Source organism: Dasypus novemcinctus, chromosome 26, assembly GCF_030445035.2.
Source record: "Dasypus novemcinctus isolate mDasNov1 chromosome 26, mDasNov1.1.hap2, whole genome shotgun sequence".
NCBI classification, from domain to species: Eukaryota; Metazoa; Chordata; class Mammalia; order Cingulata; family Dasypodidae; genus Dasypus; species Dasypus novemcinctus.
This window is the reverse complement of record NC_080698.1, coordinates 27,297,246-27,315,166: the sequence shown is the minus strand read 5'-3', so window position 1 is coordinate 27,315,166 and position 17,921 is coordinate 27,297,246. Positions and strand designations below refer to the sequence as shown.

The following is a 17,921-nucleotide window of genomic DNA, read 5'->3' as shown; positions in this document are numbered from 1 at the left end:
CCCAAAATATATGAAGTAGATAGCAATAGATTGGTAGAGGAAATAGACAATTCTATGCTAATATTAGACTTCAATAATGGCTAGAACATCCAGACAGAGATAAAAAAGGAAATAGAAGATGTAAGTGATACCATAAGCCAATTAGACCTAACACACATATATAGTACATTACACCCAACAACAAAAGAATACATGTTCTTCTGTAGTGCACATTGATCATTCTCCAAGAAAGACATGTTAGCTCATGAAAAAAATCACAATAAATTTTTAAATACTAAAATTATACACGTATCTTCTTTGACTACAATGGAATGAAGCCAGAAATCAATAACAGAGGAAGAACTGGAAAAATCACAAATATGTGGCAATTAAACAACACACTCTTAAATGACCAATGAGTCAAAGCAGAAATCACAAGGGAAATTAGGAAATAACTTTTTTTTTTAAGATTTATTTTTTATTTATTTCTCTCCCCTTCCCCACCACCCTCCCCCCCCCCCTTGTCTGCTCTCTGTGTCCATTTGCTGTGTGCTCTTCTGTGTCCACTCGTATTCTTGTCAGTAGCACCCGGAATCTGTGTCTCGTTTTTTAGTTGTGTCATCTTGCTACATCAGCTCTCCATGTGTGCGGCACCATTCCTGGGCAGGCTGCACTTTTTTCGCACTGGGTAGCTCTCCTAATGAGGTGTACTCCTTGTGCGTGGGGCTCCCCTATGTGGGGGACACCCCTGAGTGGAACGGCACTCCTTGCACACATCAGCACTGCGTGTGGCCCAGCTCGTCACATGGGTCATGAGGCCTGGGTTTGAACCTTGGACCTCCCATGTGGTAGATGGACGCCCTATCCGTTGGGCCAAATCCGCTTCCCAGGAAACATCTTGAGGCAAATGAAAATGAAAACAAAAAATACCAAACCTTAATAGACTGCAGCAAAGGGAGAACACAGAAGAAAATTTATAGCTCTAAATATTTACATTTAAAAAGAAGAGGGAAGTGGGTGGGTTTGGCTCAATGGATAGAGCATCCGCCTACCACCTGGGAGGTCCAGGGTTCAAACCAAGGGCCTCCTGATCTGTGTGATGAGCTGGCCCACACTCAGTGCTGACTCACATAAGGAGTGGCGTGACACACAGGGGTGTTCCCTGCGTAGGGAAGCTCCATGTGCAATGAGTGCACCCTGCAAGGAGAGCCACCCCACGTAAAAAAAAGTACGGCCTGCCCAGGAGTGCCATCACACACATGGAGAGCTGATGCAGCAAGATGATGCAACAAAAAGAGACACAGATTCCTGGTACTGCTGACAAGAATGCAAGCAGACACAGAAGAACACACAGTGAATGGACACAGAGAGCAGACAATGGGAGGGAAGGAAGGGGAGAGAAATTTTTTTTTTAAATCTTAAAAAATAATAAAAAGAAGAAAGAGCACAAATCACAGACTTAATCTCAAAACAGGAAGTATTAGAAAAAGAAGCACAAATTAAACCCACATGAGCAGAAGAAAGTAAACAATAAAGACTAGAGCAGAGATAATGAAATAGAGAAGAGAAAAACAATAGAGGATCAATGAAACAAAAGTTGATTCTTTGCAAAGATCAATAAAATCAACAAACTTTTAACTAGATTGAAAAGAAAGGAAGAGAGCAGACACAAATAACTATAATCAGAATTGAAAGGGAACAAGAGAAAGCCATAGAAACAGGACGATGAAATCAAGAAAGACTGGAAGAGAAGGGAGAGACCAGTGGGTACTGTCACATGACTTGCCATGTGACAAAGGAACCAAAGTTCTCTGGTGGCCAGTTTTCAGGAAGAAGGCATTGCCTTGATGCTGTCTTGATGTGGACATTTCCACCTGCCTCAAAACCCCTGCTCTTGAGGTTAAGATACTTTTGATCCAGAACTTGTAGCAACAATAGGTGTTGACTTTAAGGTGAAAACAATTTCAGTGGATGGAAATAAGGATAGACTTGCAATATGTGATCCTACTGATCAACAGTGGTTCAAATCATTAACTTCCAGCTGTTATAAAGTTGCTAGGGGTATTAAATTAGTTTATGATATCACAAGAAGAAACACATTTGTTAAACCGGATAATTGGTTAAATGAATGGAAACATATTGCACAAGAAATGACATAGTAAACATGCTAGTTGGAAATAAAATGGATAAGGAAAATCATGAAATAGATAGAATCGAAGGCCTGAATTTTTCATGAAAGCATTCCATGTTATTCATAGAGACAAGTGTAAAAACCTGTGATGGTATCCAATGTGACTTGGAGGAACCTGTTGAAAAGATCATTCAGACCTCTGCACTGTAGGAAAGAAAAAGCCAGAATAAAGGAATAAAACTGTCACACAGGGAAGAAGGTCAAGGAGGAGGCCCCTGTGGTGGTTATTGTTCTGTGTTATAAACTCTGGGAAATTCCTTCTCTCGCATATTTGATTAGTGACATCTTTCGATATGTAAACTCTAACTGCTATTTTAGGGACCTTGTAGTGTGCACATATTTGTTTTGTATCATGGCAGTAAATATTTGCAAGAAATCCCACTCACCGACTTTCCCAGGTAAAACATTATGGCAAGAATGCCCAATTTGTGGTCTACAGTTTTTTATGTAACATAAATAGGTGTACCTTTATAAGTGTATTTAATTTTATGAATTACATTTATTATGCAATTTTTAAAAATCTGCCCATCTAGTATATGTTGATACAAGGTCTGCTTTTGGTCTTTTTGCTCATATCCTTCTATCAATTACTGAATTACTTGGTATGTAGAGCTCCTAGAAACACTGAAAGGTAGACATATATCATGAAACCAATGAATCCCTTCAGGAATAACAAAGAGCATGATTCCACAGCTTTACTAGGATATGCACTGGAAGATTCTCTTTTAGTACTAAGCAAAATTCTCATTACAGAATGTAGCTCAGGCCACTTATAATTAAATCTCTATTTGTTTTGAGGATGCTTCTAAATTAGCATTGATACGTTAGAGCAGTTTGCTCTTACTTTTTAATTTACTTCAATGAGTAACTCGGTCGCTTACCTGGAGTTTTTAATTCTGTGATATGTACCTTGGAAGAGTGCCCTCTCAGAGCAGGCTATTTGGTTTTGCAGTATTTAGCAGAATGGAAATAAGATTTTCCCCCATCTTGGTTTCGGAAGTTTATCGTAACTTATAGTTACCACTTTTCAAAACACCATCTTTTTTTTTTCATAACTGTTGGTCGTGTTTGTTCAAGTAACTCAATTGTAGTTTGTTTAATGTTTTTGAAGACCTTATTTTATGACTTTGTAAATGGCTCGTTGTTACTCAAAAACCTCTTTCTGTGTATTGAGGGGTGGGAAGAAACACTAAATGACATTTTGAGAAAGGCATATTGCTTCCAGATTCTGATATGGGTCGGAAAACACTACTGAAATGAAAATTTTCACCATTTACTGTAACAAATGACCAATAGTTTACCAAAACCAATGTACAGAGACTAATAAACCTTCTCCACAGTATTCAGTTTTTTGACCTCTTGCTATTGTACACTGTACTTTTTTTCATTCATGCTATTTAATTTACAAAGATTCCTGATATTTTAAGTCTCAGAAATAACTAGTTTGTTTTTTAAGATTGGGCATTATGATAACCCTCAGTAAGGGTTTCTTTATAAGTTGATCAATTAAGCATTTTTGTGGACACCTTTACAATAAGTGTGTTAATGCATTTCAGATTGGCTTCTTTCTGAAATGTGCATCTTCACAGATGAAAATCTCACATTGTCCTTGGCTTAACACTTGTTAAGACTCCATTACATATGATTAAAAATCTTAGGGAAGCGGACTTGGCCCAGTGGCTAGGACATCCGTCTACCACATGGGAGGTCCGTGGTTCAAACCCTGGGCCTCCTTGACCCATGTGCAGCTGGCCCACGTGCAGTACTGATGTGCCATGCCACGCAGGGGTATCCCCCGCATAGGGGAGCCCCACGCTCAAGGAGTGTGCCCCATAAGGACAGCCACCCAGCGCAAAAGAAAGTGCAGCCTGCCCAGGAATGGCACAGCACACATGGAGAGCTGACACAACAAGACGATGCAACAAAAAGAGACACAGATTCCCGTGCCACTGACAACAACAGAAATGGACAAAGAAGAAGACGCAGCAAATAGACACAGAGAACAGACAACCGGGGTGGGGGGGGAGGGGAGGAGAGAAATAAAAATAAATAAATAAATCTTTTTAAAAATTTTTTTATACATTCTGTATGCTTTACTTAATATAAAACATTTGCTACTATAATGTTATAGAAAGGTATAATTAATATAATTATAATATGTTCATGTTATATTAAAACTTTAGATTTGTGTATTTATGTGACGTCTTTATTGACAAGACTTTTCTGTTTATTGTTTCTTGCTCCTTGAGCTGTAATCATCTTTCTGTGCAAATTGGATTGTTGTCTTGATTTGGTCAGAATTTGTATACACATGAGTTACTTGAATAGAACTTCTGAAAAATAATTTTGTTTGATAGATTTATATTGTAACATTTTATAATGTTTGAATAAATATAATAGCCTGCTTTCCCTAGATGCATTTGGGCAAAAAGTAAAAAAAAAAGTAAAAGTAAAAGAAAATGAAAAGGGGGGTCATTACTACTTAACCCAACAGAAATAAAAATGATTATAACAGGAAACTATGAACAATTTGTACACCAATAAGCAGATAATCTGCATGAAATGGACAAATTCCTAGAAACACAAATTCAAGAAAAAAAGAAGGTCTCAATAGGCTAATAACTAGAAAAGACATTGAATCAGTCATCCAAAAGCCTGCAACAAAGAAAAGCCACACCCAGATGGCTTCACTGGTGAATTTTATCAAACATTCTAAGACTTGACACCAATCCTGCTCACTTTTCCAAAAAATTAAAGAAAAGGGAACATTCTGTAACTCATCTATGAGACCAACATGACCTTTGTACCAAAGGAGGATAAAGTACCAGCGGAAGAGAATATCACAACCAAATCTCCTTATGAATACATATACAAAAACCTCAACAAAATACTAGGAACCGGAATATAAGAGCACATTAAGGGAAGTGGATTTGGTTCAAGTGGTAAAGCTCTGCCTACCATGTGGGAAGACTTGTGTTCGATCCGAGGCCTTCTGGTGAAAAAGATGAAGAGAAAGTGTGCCTGTGTGGCAAGCCAGTGCCTGCATGGTGAGCCAAGTACCCACGTGGTAAGCCGAGGGCCCAGGTAGTAAGCCGAGGGCCCATATAGTAAGCCGAGTGCCCACATGAGTGTCCACATAGTGAGCCAAGTGCTCATGTGGTTGCTCACGTGGTGAGCTGAGTGCCCACGTGAGTGCCCACGTGAATGACTACATGGTGAGCCAGTGCCTATGCATTGAGCTGAGTATCTGCATGGCAAGCTGAATGACCGTGTGGCAAGCCAAGCGCCAGCATGAGTGCCTATGTGGCAAGCCAGTGCCCACGTGGTGAGCCGAGCGTCTGTGCAGTGAGCTCAGTGCCCGCGCAAGTGAGTCACACGGCAAGATGATGATGCAACAAAAGAGAGACAAAAGGGAGAGTCAAGGTGAAGCACAGCAGAGACCAGGAACTGAGGTGGCACGATTGACAGGGAACCTCTCTCCACATCAGAGGTCCTCAGGATCAAATCCCAGTGAATCCTAGAGGAGAAAGATGAGAAGAAAAGTCAAAAAGAGAAATAGATACGGAAGATCACAGAGCAAATGGACACAGACAGCAAAAACACCAGGATGGGGGCGGGAGAGAGGGAGGGGAAAAATAAAATAAAATGGAAAAAAAAGAGTACATTAAAATAATTATACACCGTGATCAGTGGGATTTATCCCAGGAACAAAAGCGTGGTTCAACATTTTAAAAATTCAGTTAATGTAATAGAATAAAGGGAAAAAATCACCTGATCATATCCATTGATGCAGAAAACGAATTTGACAAAATCTAGTACCCATCCCTGCTTGATTGAAAACATTTAGAAAACGGAATACAAGAAATATCTTGAACATGAGAAAGGACATATATGAAAAACCCACAACTAACATCATAACCAATGGAAATAAAAGGCATTCAGATTGAAAAGTGTGGTGGTTTAAAGCTGTATGTACCCCAGAAGGACATGTTCTTAAATCTAATCCATTCCTGTGGATGTAGACACATTGAAAGTTGGGACCTTCTGATGAGGCTACTTCAGTTAAGGTGTAACCCACCTCATGCAGGATGGGACTTAATCCTCTTACTGGAGTCCATTATAAATGGAATGACTATGGAGAGAGAGCAAAAGTCATAGAAAGAAGAAGCTGAAAGAAACAAAACATGGAAGAGAAATGACCAGCAGATGCTGGCCATGTGCTTTGCCATGTGGCAGAGGAGCGTAGGATAATCTGCAACTGATCTGTGGGAAGAAAGCATTGCCTTAACAATGCTAATTTGGATATTCTCATGGCCTCAAACTTGTAAGCTAATAAATTTCCATTGTTTAAAGCCAACCGATTTCATGATGTCTGCTTTGAGCAGCCTAGGGAACTAAAACAGGAAGAAGTAAAGCTTTCCCTATTTGTAGATAACATGACCATATATATAGAAAATCCTGAAAAATCTACAATAAAGTTATTAGAGCTAATAAGTGAATTCAGCAAAGTGGTGGGACACATGCAATAATCAGTGGTATTTTTATACATTAGTAATGAACAATCTGAAGAGGAAATCAAGAAAAAATTCCTTTGAAGATAGCAACTAAAAGAATCCGATACCTAATAAAAATCCTAATATCTGTTTTTTTTTAAATTGGAAAAACCAATTATCAAATTTATTTGAAAGGGTAAGGGGCCCCGAATAGCCGAAATGTCTTTAAAAAGAAGAACAAAGTTGGAGAACTCTCGCTTCCTGATAATAAAGCATATTACTTAGTTACAGTGGTAAGAAAAAAATAAAAAATTTTAAAATTTTAAAATTTAAAAAAAACAGCATGGTACTGGCATAAAGACATAGATTGACCAGTGGAACCGAAGTGAGAACTCGGAAACAGACCCTCACATCTATGGTCAATTGATTTTTGACAAGGCTGTCATGCTCTCCCAGCAGGGCTGGAACAGTCTACACAGCAAATGATACTGGAAGAACTGGATATCCATATCCAAAAGAAAGAAAGAGGATCCCTATCTCACAATTTATATAAAAATTAACTCAAAATGGATCAAGGACCTAAATATAAAAGCCAGGACCAGAAAACTCTAAGAATATCTTCATTATCTTGTGGTAGGTGGTAGTTTCTTAAACCTTACACCCAAAGCCTGAGCAACAAAAGAAAAATTAGAAAATTGGGACCTCTTCAAAATTAAACACTTCTGCACCTCAAAGGAATTTGTCAAAAGGGTAAAAAGGCAGTCAATTCAATGGGAGAAAATATTTGGAAATCGCATGTCCAATAAGGGTTTACTATCCATGACATATAAAGAGCTACTACAATTGAACAGTAAAAAGACATTTGACCCGATTAAAAAATGGGCAAAAGACTTGAACAGACAATTGTTCAACAAAGAAATACAAATGGCAAAAATATATATATGAAAAAAATGTTCAACATCACTAGCAATTAGGGAAATACAAATCAAAACTGCAATGAGATATCTTTTCACACCAATTAGGATGGCCTCTATTAAAAAGTTGTAAAACTACAAGTGTTGGAAAGGATGTGGAGGGATAGGAATACTTATTCACTGCTGGTGGCATTGTTGAATGATACAGCCACTGTGGAGGACTATTTGGCAGTTCCTAAGGAAGTTGAATAAAGACTTGCCATGTGACCCGGCAATACCACTACTAGATATATAGGAAGAACTGAAAGCAGTGACATGAACAGACATTTGTACACCAATGTTCACAGCAGCATTATTCACAATTGCTAAAAGATAGAAATAACCTAGGTGTCCTTCAACCAAGGAATAGATAAACAAATTGCGGTATATACACACAATGGATTATTATGCAGCAGTAAGAAAAAATGAAATCATGAAATATGACAACATGAATGAACCTGGAGGACATTATGTTGAGTAAAGCAAGTCAGGTACAAAAGGACAAATACTATATGATTGTGTTATTACGAACTAAATATATTGTGAAAAATCATGGAATTAATAATTAGAATATAAGTCACCAAAAAATAGAATGAGTGTAGAAATGATGATTATTAGTAAGGGTAAGTTAAAGGGTTAAAAGATGTAAAATAGTAAGATAAGAAAATGGAAAGCCAAAGGATAAAATGGAGTAATTCCTTACAGTAATAACTTTGAACATTAATGAATCGAATTCCCTAATCAAAATACATGGACTGACAGAAAGGATAAAAAATATGAACCATGTATATGCTATCTACAAGAGACTCACCTTAAATATAAGGAAACAATGAGGTTGAAAGTAAGAAGTTGGAAAAAGATATTTTATGCAAATATTAATCAAAAAAGATCGGACCGGTGATACTAATGTAGGACAAAATAGATTTTAAATGCAAAACTGTTATAAAGATGAAGTCATTATATATTAATAAAAGGGGCAACCAAGAAGAAATATTTATGCACCTAACGTGTGTGCACCAAAATACATGAGACACACACTGGCAAAACTGAAGGGAGAAATAGTCATCCTACAATAATAGTTGGAGACTTCAATACACCATTCTCAGCATTGGATAGAACGTCTGGACAATAGAGAATAAATAAGGAAATAGAGAGCTTGAATAATGAGGTAAGTGAACTAGACCTAACAACAGGACATTCTTTTAAATGTTCATGGATCCTTCTCCAGGATAGACCATATGTTAAGACAGGTCTCAATAAATTTTAAGATTGAAATTATACAAAACACTTTCTCTGGTCATAAAGGAATGTTGTACATGAGTAATGGACAGAAAAAGGGAAAATTCACAAACATATGGAGATTAAACAACACACTCTTAAATAATCAGTGGGTCAAAGAGGAAATCACAAGTCAGTAAATAACTTGAGACAAATGAAAATGAGAATACAACATATCAAAACCTCTGGGACACCGCAAAGACAATGCTGACAGGGAAATTTAGAGCCTCAATGCTTACATTAAAAACAAAGAAAGAGCTAAAATCAAAGACCTAACTGCATACCTGGAAGAACTAGAAAAAGAACAGCGAACTAATCCCAAACCATGCTGAAGGAAAGAAATAATAAAGATTAGAGCAGAAATAAATGAAATTGAGAACAGCAACAACAACAACAACAACAAAATAGAATCAACAAAACCAAAAGTTGGTTCTTTGACAAGATAAACAAAATTGATAAACCCTTAGCTGGACTGGCAAGGAAAAAAGAGAGGGAACCTTTACCACTGACCCCACAGAAATAAGAGATCTTAAGAGGACACTATGAACAAATATAAGCTAACAAACTAGATAATGTGGATGAAATAGACAAGTTCCTAGAAACACATGAAAAATCTACACAGACTCTAGAAGAAATAGAAGGCCTCAACAAATCAATGACAAGTAAACAGAAAAAAAAAAAAACATTCATCAAAACCTTCCCAAAAATGGAAATCCCAGGACCAGATGGCTTCACAGGTGAATTTTATCAATCACTCAAAGACGATCTAACACCAATCTTGCTCAAACTCTTCCAAAAAATTGAATAGGAAAGAATGCTATCAAATTCACTCAATGAATTCAACATCACTCTAATACCAAAAAAGATACTAGGAAAAAAGAAAATTGCAGATCAATTTCTCTAATGTATATAGCTACAAAAATCCTCAACAAAATACTTACACACCGAATCCAAAAGCACATTAAAAGAATTATACACCATGATCAAACTTCCCAGCAAGCATTGCACGAGACAGTGAAAGACTGAAAGCTTTCCATTGCTGAGATCGGGAACAAGACAAGGATGCCTATTCTCCCTACTGTTTTTCAATATTGTGCTAGAAGTTCTAGCTAGAGAAAAAGAAATAAAAGCAACCAAATAGGAAAGGAAGAAGTAAAATTTTCACTATTCGCTGATGATATGATCATATACCTAGAAAATCCTAAAAAATCCACAATAAAATTACTAGAACTAATAGAAAAGTTCAATAAAGTGGCAGGATATGAGATTAATATGCAAAAATCTGTAGCATTTCTATAATTACTAATGAGGAAGCTGAGGAGGAAGTCAGAAAAAAGTCCATTTATAATAGTGATCAAAAGAATCAAATAGTTAGGAATAAACTTAGCCAAGGACATAAAGGACCTGTATCCAATGAACTATAAAACATTACTAAAAGAAATGAAAGAAGACCTTAATAAATGGAAGGACATTCTGTGTTCATGGACAAGAAGACTAAATAACATGAAGATGTCTATTCTCCCCAAACTGATTTACAAATTCAATGAAATCTCAATCAAAATCCCAGTAGCCTTTTCTGAAGAATTGGAAAGGCCACTGAAAAATTTATTTGGAAAGGTAAGGAGCCCCAAATAGCCAAAATGTCTTTTAAAAAAAAGTACGACTTTAATGCATATTGCTTAGCTACAGTTGTAAAAACAGCATGGTACAGGCACAAGGATAGACATATTGACCAATGGAACCAGATCCAGAACTCAGAAATAGATCCTCATGCTTATGGTCAAGTGATTTTTGACAAGGCTCTCAAGCCCATCTTGCTGTGCCAGAACAATTTATTCGACAAACGGTGCTGGGAGAAATGGATTTCCCCATCCAAAAGAAAGATGACCCCTATCTCACAATTTATACAAAAATTAACTCAAAGTGGATCAAAGACCTAAATATAATAGCCTGAACCATAAAATTCCTAGAATATAATGTAGGGTAATATCTTTAATACCTAGTGGTACGTGGAAGTTTCTTAAACCTAATACCCAAAGAATGAACAATAAAAGAAAAAATAGAAAACTAGGACTTCCTCAAAATTAAATACTTTTTTTTTTCAAGGAAGTAAAAAGGGGGAAACGGACTTGGCCCAATGGTTGGGGCATCCGTCTGCCACATGGGAGGTCCGCAGTTCAAACCCCGGGCCTCCTTGACCTGTGTGGAGCCGGTCCATGCGCAGTGCTGATGTGCGCAGGGAGTGTCACGCCACGCAGGGGTGTCCCCCGCGTAGGGGAGCCCCACGCACAGGGAGTGCGCCCCATAGGGAGAGCCGCCCAGCGTGAAAAGAGAGTGCAGCCTGCCCAGGAATGGCACCGCCCACACTTCCCGTGCCGCTGACGACAACAGAAGCGGACAAAGAAACAAGACGCAGCAAATAGACACAGAGAACAGACAACGGGGGAAGGGGGGAATTAAATAAATAAATAAATCTTTTTTAAAAAAAAAAGAAAGTAAAGAGGCAGCCCACTCAATGGGAGAAAATATTTGGAAACTACATGTCCATTAAAGTTTTAGTATCCATATTATATAAATAGATCACACCACATAATGATAAAAAGACAAGAACCCAGTCAAAAAATGGGCAAAGACACGAATAACCATTTTTCCAAAGAGGAAATACAAATGGCCAAAAAGCATATGAAAAAAATGTTCAACATCATTTTTTTCACATCTCTAGAATGGCCATTATTAAAAAAAAAAAAAAAGAAACAGAAAACTACAAGTGCTAGAGAAGATGTGGAGAAATAGGAACACTCCTTCACCGTTGGTGGGAATGTAGAATGGTGGCAGTCTCTGTGGAAGACAGTTTTGGCTGCACCTCAAGAACCTCAATACAGAACGTCTATATGATCCAGCAATCCTGTTTCTAGGAATATATTCAGAAGAACTGAAAGCAAGGACATAAACTGACATTTGCACACCAATGTTCATAGCAGCATTACTCACAATTGCTAAAATATGGAAATGGTCCAAGTATCCATCAACCAAGGAATGGATAAACAAAATGTGGTGTATGCATATGATGGAATATTACTGAGCTGTAAGAAGAAATGAAATAGGGATGCGTATAACAACATGGATGAAACTTGAGAAAAGTATGTTGAGTGAAATAAGCCAGACACAAAAGGACAAACGTGTGTTGTCTGACTAATATGAACTAAAGACAATGAGCAAACTTCACAGAGGTAAACTTCAGAGTATAGTTTACTAGGAGATAGAATGTGGGTTGATAATGAGGGTTGATGCTTAATATATGTATAATTTTTAATAAAGTACATTGTAAAAGTGTGGAAGTGAATATAATGAATATAACTAACACTGCTGATTTGTAAATGTGATTGTGGCTGAAAAGGATAGTCTATGGACATAAACGTCAATTGAAAGGAGCTAGAGAATAATCTAGGGAATACGTAGCAGTGATTTTGGTGGTAGATGACGATTGTGGATAATAGTATAAATATAAGAATGTTCTTTTACAAAGTATTAAGAACATGGTGACATATGGGGAAATTATAACTAATGTTATGTGTGGACAATTGTTAGCAGGAATATTGTAATATTTTTGCAGTAATGGCAAAGAAGATGATATATCAATTCTAAGGGACAATATGAGGGTAAAAGAGGATATGGGATGTAGAAAGAACATGAATTTGGGAACCAAATAGACATAGATTCAAATCAACTCATTTATTACATATGAGCCCTAGAGCTCTCTGAATTTCAATGTCTTCATTTATAAACTTAGGGAGAAAACGGAATCGTTTTCTATTATACAATGGTCATTTGTATAATATCTTAGGTTAGAGGAAAATCCTCCCCCTAAAAGTAAAATCATGGCTCTCACACAGATATAAAATAAACTCCTGTGAAACATTTTACTTAGTCATTATTCAATCTTGAAAAAAAAAGATTGACAACTTTCAAAGATGAAAGATGATAAAAATTCTAATTCATTGACATGATCAATAATGAAATTTGTGGTGGACAAATTTCCAAGACTTTTCAAAATGACCTATATATTACATTTTTTTTTAGGAGGTATTGGGGATTGAACCCTGGACCTAGTGTGTGGGAAGAAGATTCTCGAACACTGAGCTATACACACCCCACCCCCCCATTTGTTAATTTTTTCCCTTTAGGTACTGAGACTAGGGAATGAACCCAGGATCTCATTATGTGGGAAGTCAGTGCTCAGGCCACATCGACTCTCGGAAGTAGGGGCTCAAACATGTAAAACATATTTGTTCCCCTACTAATTTTTTTTTTTAAGATTTATTTATTCATTTATCCTCCCCGCCCCCCCCCACCTCAATGTTTGCAGTCGCTGTCTGCTCTCTGTGTCTATTTGTTGTGTGCTCTCTGTATCTGCTAGTCTTTTCTTTAGGAGGCACCAGAAACCCAACCTGGGACCTCCCATGTGGAAGAGAGGCTCAGTCGCTTGAGCCTGAGCTCCCTGGTTTGTTGTGTCTCTCATTGCCTTTCTTCTTTGTGTCTCTTTTGTTGCGTCAGCTCTCTGTGTCTGCCCGCTGCACCAGCTCTCCTTCACCGGGAGGCACCAGGAACAGAACCCAGGACCTCCCATAGGGTATGGGGAAGCCCAATCATTTGAGCCACAACCACTTCCCCCCTAGAAACTTTTAATGATTCTTAACTCATTCCTTTACATGTTCTTAACAGTTTCAATAACAAAAAGTTTCATTCCATGCAATTAACAAAGGCTCATTTTCTAAGCAATTAAGGTAGCTTGAGGGTGTTTGGGAGTTGATTTCTTATTTAATGGTGACCCAAATTCAGATTTCCAGTGAAGTCCTGTAAATCTCTAACATTTTGCCCCCACTTAGTCTCACGTTGGTTGGTTCCTATTTTTAGTGTGGGGGCAATTCTTAATGACAGATCAACAACTCAATGGATCTCTCTCAGCCCTCCTAAGTCACCCAAGCTCTCAAATAAATGAAGCGAATAAAGGAAAGCAATCCAAATGACATTTCCTTCTATTCGAAAACCCTCAACTTTTATGTTCTGTAATTAATGGTACTGTTTAACCAGGAGTGACATTACAAAATGGGGCAGTTGTTATTTACCAGGGCCAAGTAATAAATGTCAAAGGTTATCACAACAGGATATCTGTGTTTAAATGGAAAGAGATAAAGAGACAGAGTGAAGCTGGTTATCCCTGTTTTGCTTCCCAACTGGAGGGAAGTCTGCTAAAATAGACTTCTGAATATCTAAAGCTGCAATCTCAGCACATATGGTGATCTTAATGTTCTAGCCCTACTTTCCTTCCAATTGTGGGTGATTGACAGCAGCTATTAGAATATAATCATTTTAACTGAGTATCCCCAATGTGTTCTCGATGGAGTGTGCTTTTCCATTGCCTTATAATGGAAAAGGGGATAGCTGGGTTCTAGAAGCATTCTGGAAACAGGGAGGACAGCCCTGTGTCGATGGTTGGTTGGGGAGTATGAACTCCTTCCAGGGTCCATTTAAACCTCCATCTCTATGGGTCTCATCTCATGATCTGGATTTGTCAGAGATTCCTCTAACATTCTCTCATCATGATTTTAACAACTGTCAAATCAATGCTTCAACTTTAAATTTATTGAAAAAGGCTCTGCTTTGGGATAACTACCCATCTTTCTCCCTTGACTTATAGATGGGGACATTGAAGCTCAGAGAGATGCAGGTTACATGGGAAATAAATCATCAGTTAAATTTGAACCCATATCTAATTCAGTTCCTAAGCCAATGTTAACCCTCACGCACTGCCTTCTCATTGAAAATTAAATTTTTATTCTTTTATAAATTGCTTCTACATGCTCATTGTAAAAACAATTCAAACTATATAGGATAGCACAAAATAAGAAAGTAAAAATCACTCAAATTCCCACCATAGAGTGGTTACTACTTGGATATATTGTTTGCCAGGTTTTTTTCTGCCTCTTAGAAAATTGGAATCATTCAGTAATTACATTATTCTATCTCCTCCTTATTCTCACTCACCTTGATATCACGACCTCTTTCTCATGAAATAGTTTAGGAGCAAGACTGCTGATCACTGCAAATAATTCCTTCACATTCATGTACCAGTTTATTTAAACCACTCAGGTAACATTTTAAAACAATTTTGGTATTAAAATCATTCATATTAGATGTTTATTCTATAGGCGGAATTATTGCATGAACAAGTCATAGAAATGAGAAATTATGAATATAGGGTTTTATTATCAGCGGTTGCAAGTACAATAGAATAAAGAGCAAGATTGTCTATACAGGGATCATTACAAAAGAGCTATATGTAATAAAGGTATCAACATGTCTGAAACTATTATAATAAGATTTCTTACAGTATAAGAAAACTGTCCTTTTAGAATGCATTAACACAATAGCAGATAAAGCATAAAAAATGCATTCAATCATCTGGATTGAGCAGTTTTGTACAAGGGCTGAACCATCTGTGTGATTTCAGTAATGTCTGGGATAAAAGAGTACATAGTCTTAAAGAAAGAAAGGAAAAAGTACTATAACACTGCAACGTAAAAATGAAAAGCATTTATATAATGAAGCATAACAAGTCACTGGTGAATTTAACCTAAGGTAGTAGTATATCCACAATGTTTGCTGACATTTTCCTGCACTCGTGCCTGCTGATTCTCAGCGTGGACTTGAATATTCCTGCTGATTTCGTTCCAGCCAGGATTTTTAGGAGATATAGTAGTCAACCTGCACAAAGGTGTTGCTTTAACTGTAAACCTATTAGATAAAGGATAACTAATTACAGCATTAAAAGACTGTGCAGAAAGTCTGGCAGCAAGAAATACACATCACCAGTCTCATGAATAAATAAATCCAGTAACATCTGAGTACCTTATTGTGAGCTGCATACCTTCCAGATGTAAAAGGCACATTTTTACGTAACAAGTCACTTATAATACATGAGTGCTTGAGAGTTCTTTTTAAGGCTGTGTGCAAATTAAAATATATGGAGAGAGGTTCACCCAACACCAGAGATAGTCTTATTAAGCCAAAACATTCAGCTCGCACAATGCATCTTCTTTAATAATACCTACGTTTATCAGACTGGCTAGGTTGAACAGAATTTCTCTAGAATTACTCCCGCTCTTATAAATTGCTCCCATCTGGCTTATTACCCTGAATTATTTCTTTTCTGGCATTAGGCTTGGCCAGGCGAACAAAAAATAATAATAACGCTCCCTCCCACCCCCCATCTCATGATGGTTTAGCATTATTGTCAAGGAACAACCTCAAATTTTCCTCTCTGTGTAAGCAAGAAGAGAGAAGAGGAAAAAAGAAGAGTCAGAAGGGAAAAAGGACATCCTCACAGCTTTGAGAAATAAAATTGGATTTTATAGAACTAGAAAGACATGGTTATACAGCTTCCTTGTCCCAGATTAAATTATAACCTAAAAAGGATCAGTAAAATTCCACTTGATTTGGCAAGTCATTCTGAATTCTGAGTCAATGTCATTTCTTTGGAGAGCTGCTTTCCTGACTTGTAGATATAAAATAGAGCCCAGGTCACTCTAACTCTTCCCCTGATTTTAATCCTCTGAATAGAATTTGTGCCTATTTGACATTTTTGCAAGTGGGTATGTGGGTAGAAGTGGGTGTTTGCTTTTTTATTTTCTTTTTGCCTGTACTACAATGGCACCTTATGAGAGCCTGGTTCTTATTGGTCCTATGGTGATTCATGCCAGTTGCCTACTCAAGAAGCATTCTATTGGAGCAGATGTGGCTCAAGCAGTTGAGCACCTTCCTCTCACATGAGTGGTACCAGGTTTGGTTCTGATGCCTCCTAAAGAAAATGAGCAAAGAGCAAAAAATGCTAAAAAACATGAATTGTACACTTAAAATGTGTGAATTATAAGGCTTGTGGACTCTATGTCAGTTAAACTATTTTTTTTTAAAGATACATTCCATTGATCCTTCTTCCCAGTTTGGTACACACAAGCAATGAACCCACCAAAGTAAAGAAACAAAATGCTACATTTCCTAGCTCCCTTGTTGCTAGGAATGGCCACAGAATGGGCAAGGAGGTATATGGAGGGGTTTCTGGGGAGAACTTCTTCAGCAATCATCATCATCAGGTGAGGAATTCTCTGGAACACGTTTCCCTTTGCATCACTTCATCCTGCCTGGAACACAGACGCTGCTGGATTGGGCAGCCTTCTTGGGACAACACTGAGAAGACAGATGTAGACAAGGGGCCTAAAGGCCCCTTGGAGCCACCAGACAAGGCCTGGACTGCTTACCTCTGGACTTGTAATTGCATGAGAAAAAGAAGACCCTGACTTGGTTTAAACAATTGCTTGTGGGGTTCTGGTCACTTGCTGTCAAGTCATTCCTGGTTGATAAACCACAGTAACCCTAGTACTTCAGACAGTGCCTGGCATGCGGTAGACATTCAGTATTTGTGAAAGAGAGGGAGGGAGGGCCACTTAAGGTCTTCATGATATAAAATAATAGATATAAGTTGGGGGTTGGAGATGTCAATTAATTGTATTCTTCATCTCTCAGGATTACAAGCCCATTGACAAATAGTGGAGTCAAATAGAGTATTTTTTTTAATGATGCTCATTCATTAATTCATTCAATATTTATTGAACTCTTACTATACACCAGGCATCATGCTAGGTATTGGGAATAAGCAGTGAACAAAACAGTCTAAAATCCCTGCATTGTGCTCTTTTTTTGGCGGAGGGAAGAAAGAAAATAAACATGGCACAGTGTATGTTAGAAGTGGGGGCAGCTTTTTAAAGGTGATCTGGAAAACCTGCTCTGAGAAGGAACTACTTGAGCATGAACCTGAAAACACAATGTCGGGAAGCGAATTTGGCTCAATAGATAGAGCATCCACCCACCACAAGGGAGGGCCAACGTTCAAACCCAGGGCCTCCTGACCCATGTAATGAGCTGGCCCACATGCAGTGCTGATGCGCACAAGGAGTGCCAGGGGTGTCCCCT

The 17,921-nt window shown here is 37.7% G+C and overlaps 1 pseudogene; it reads left to right on the top strand.

Moving 5' to 3' along the window:
- LOC101437271 (uncharacterized) overlaps positions 1 to 17,921 on the top strand; it is a 163,848-nt pseudogene that overhangs the window by 61,010 nt on the left and 84,917 nt on the right.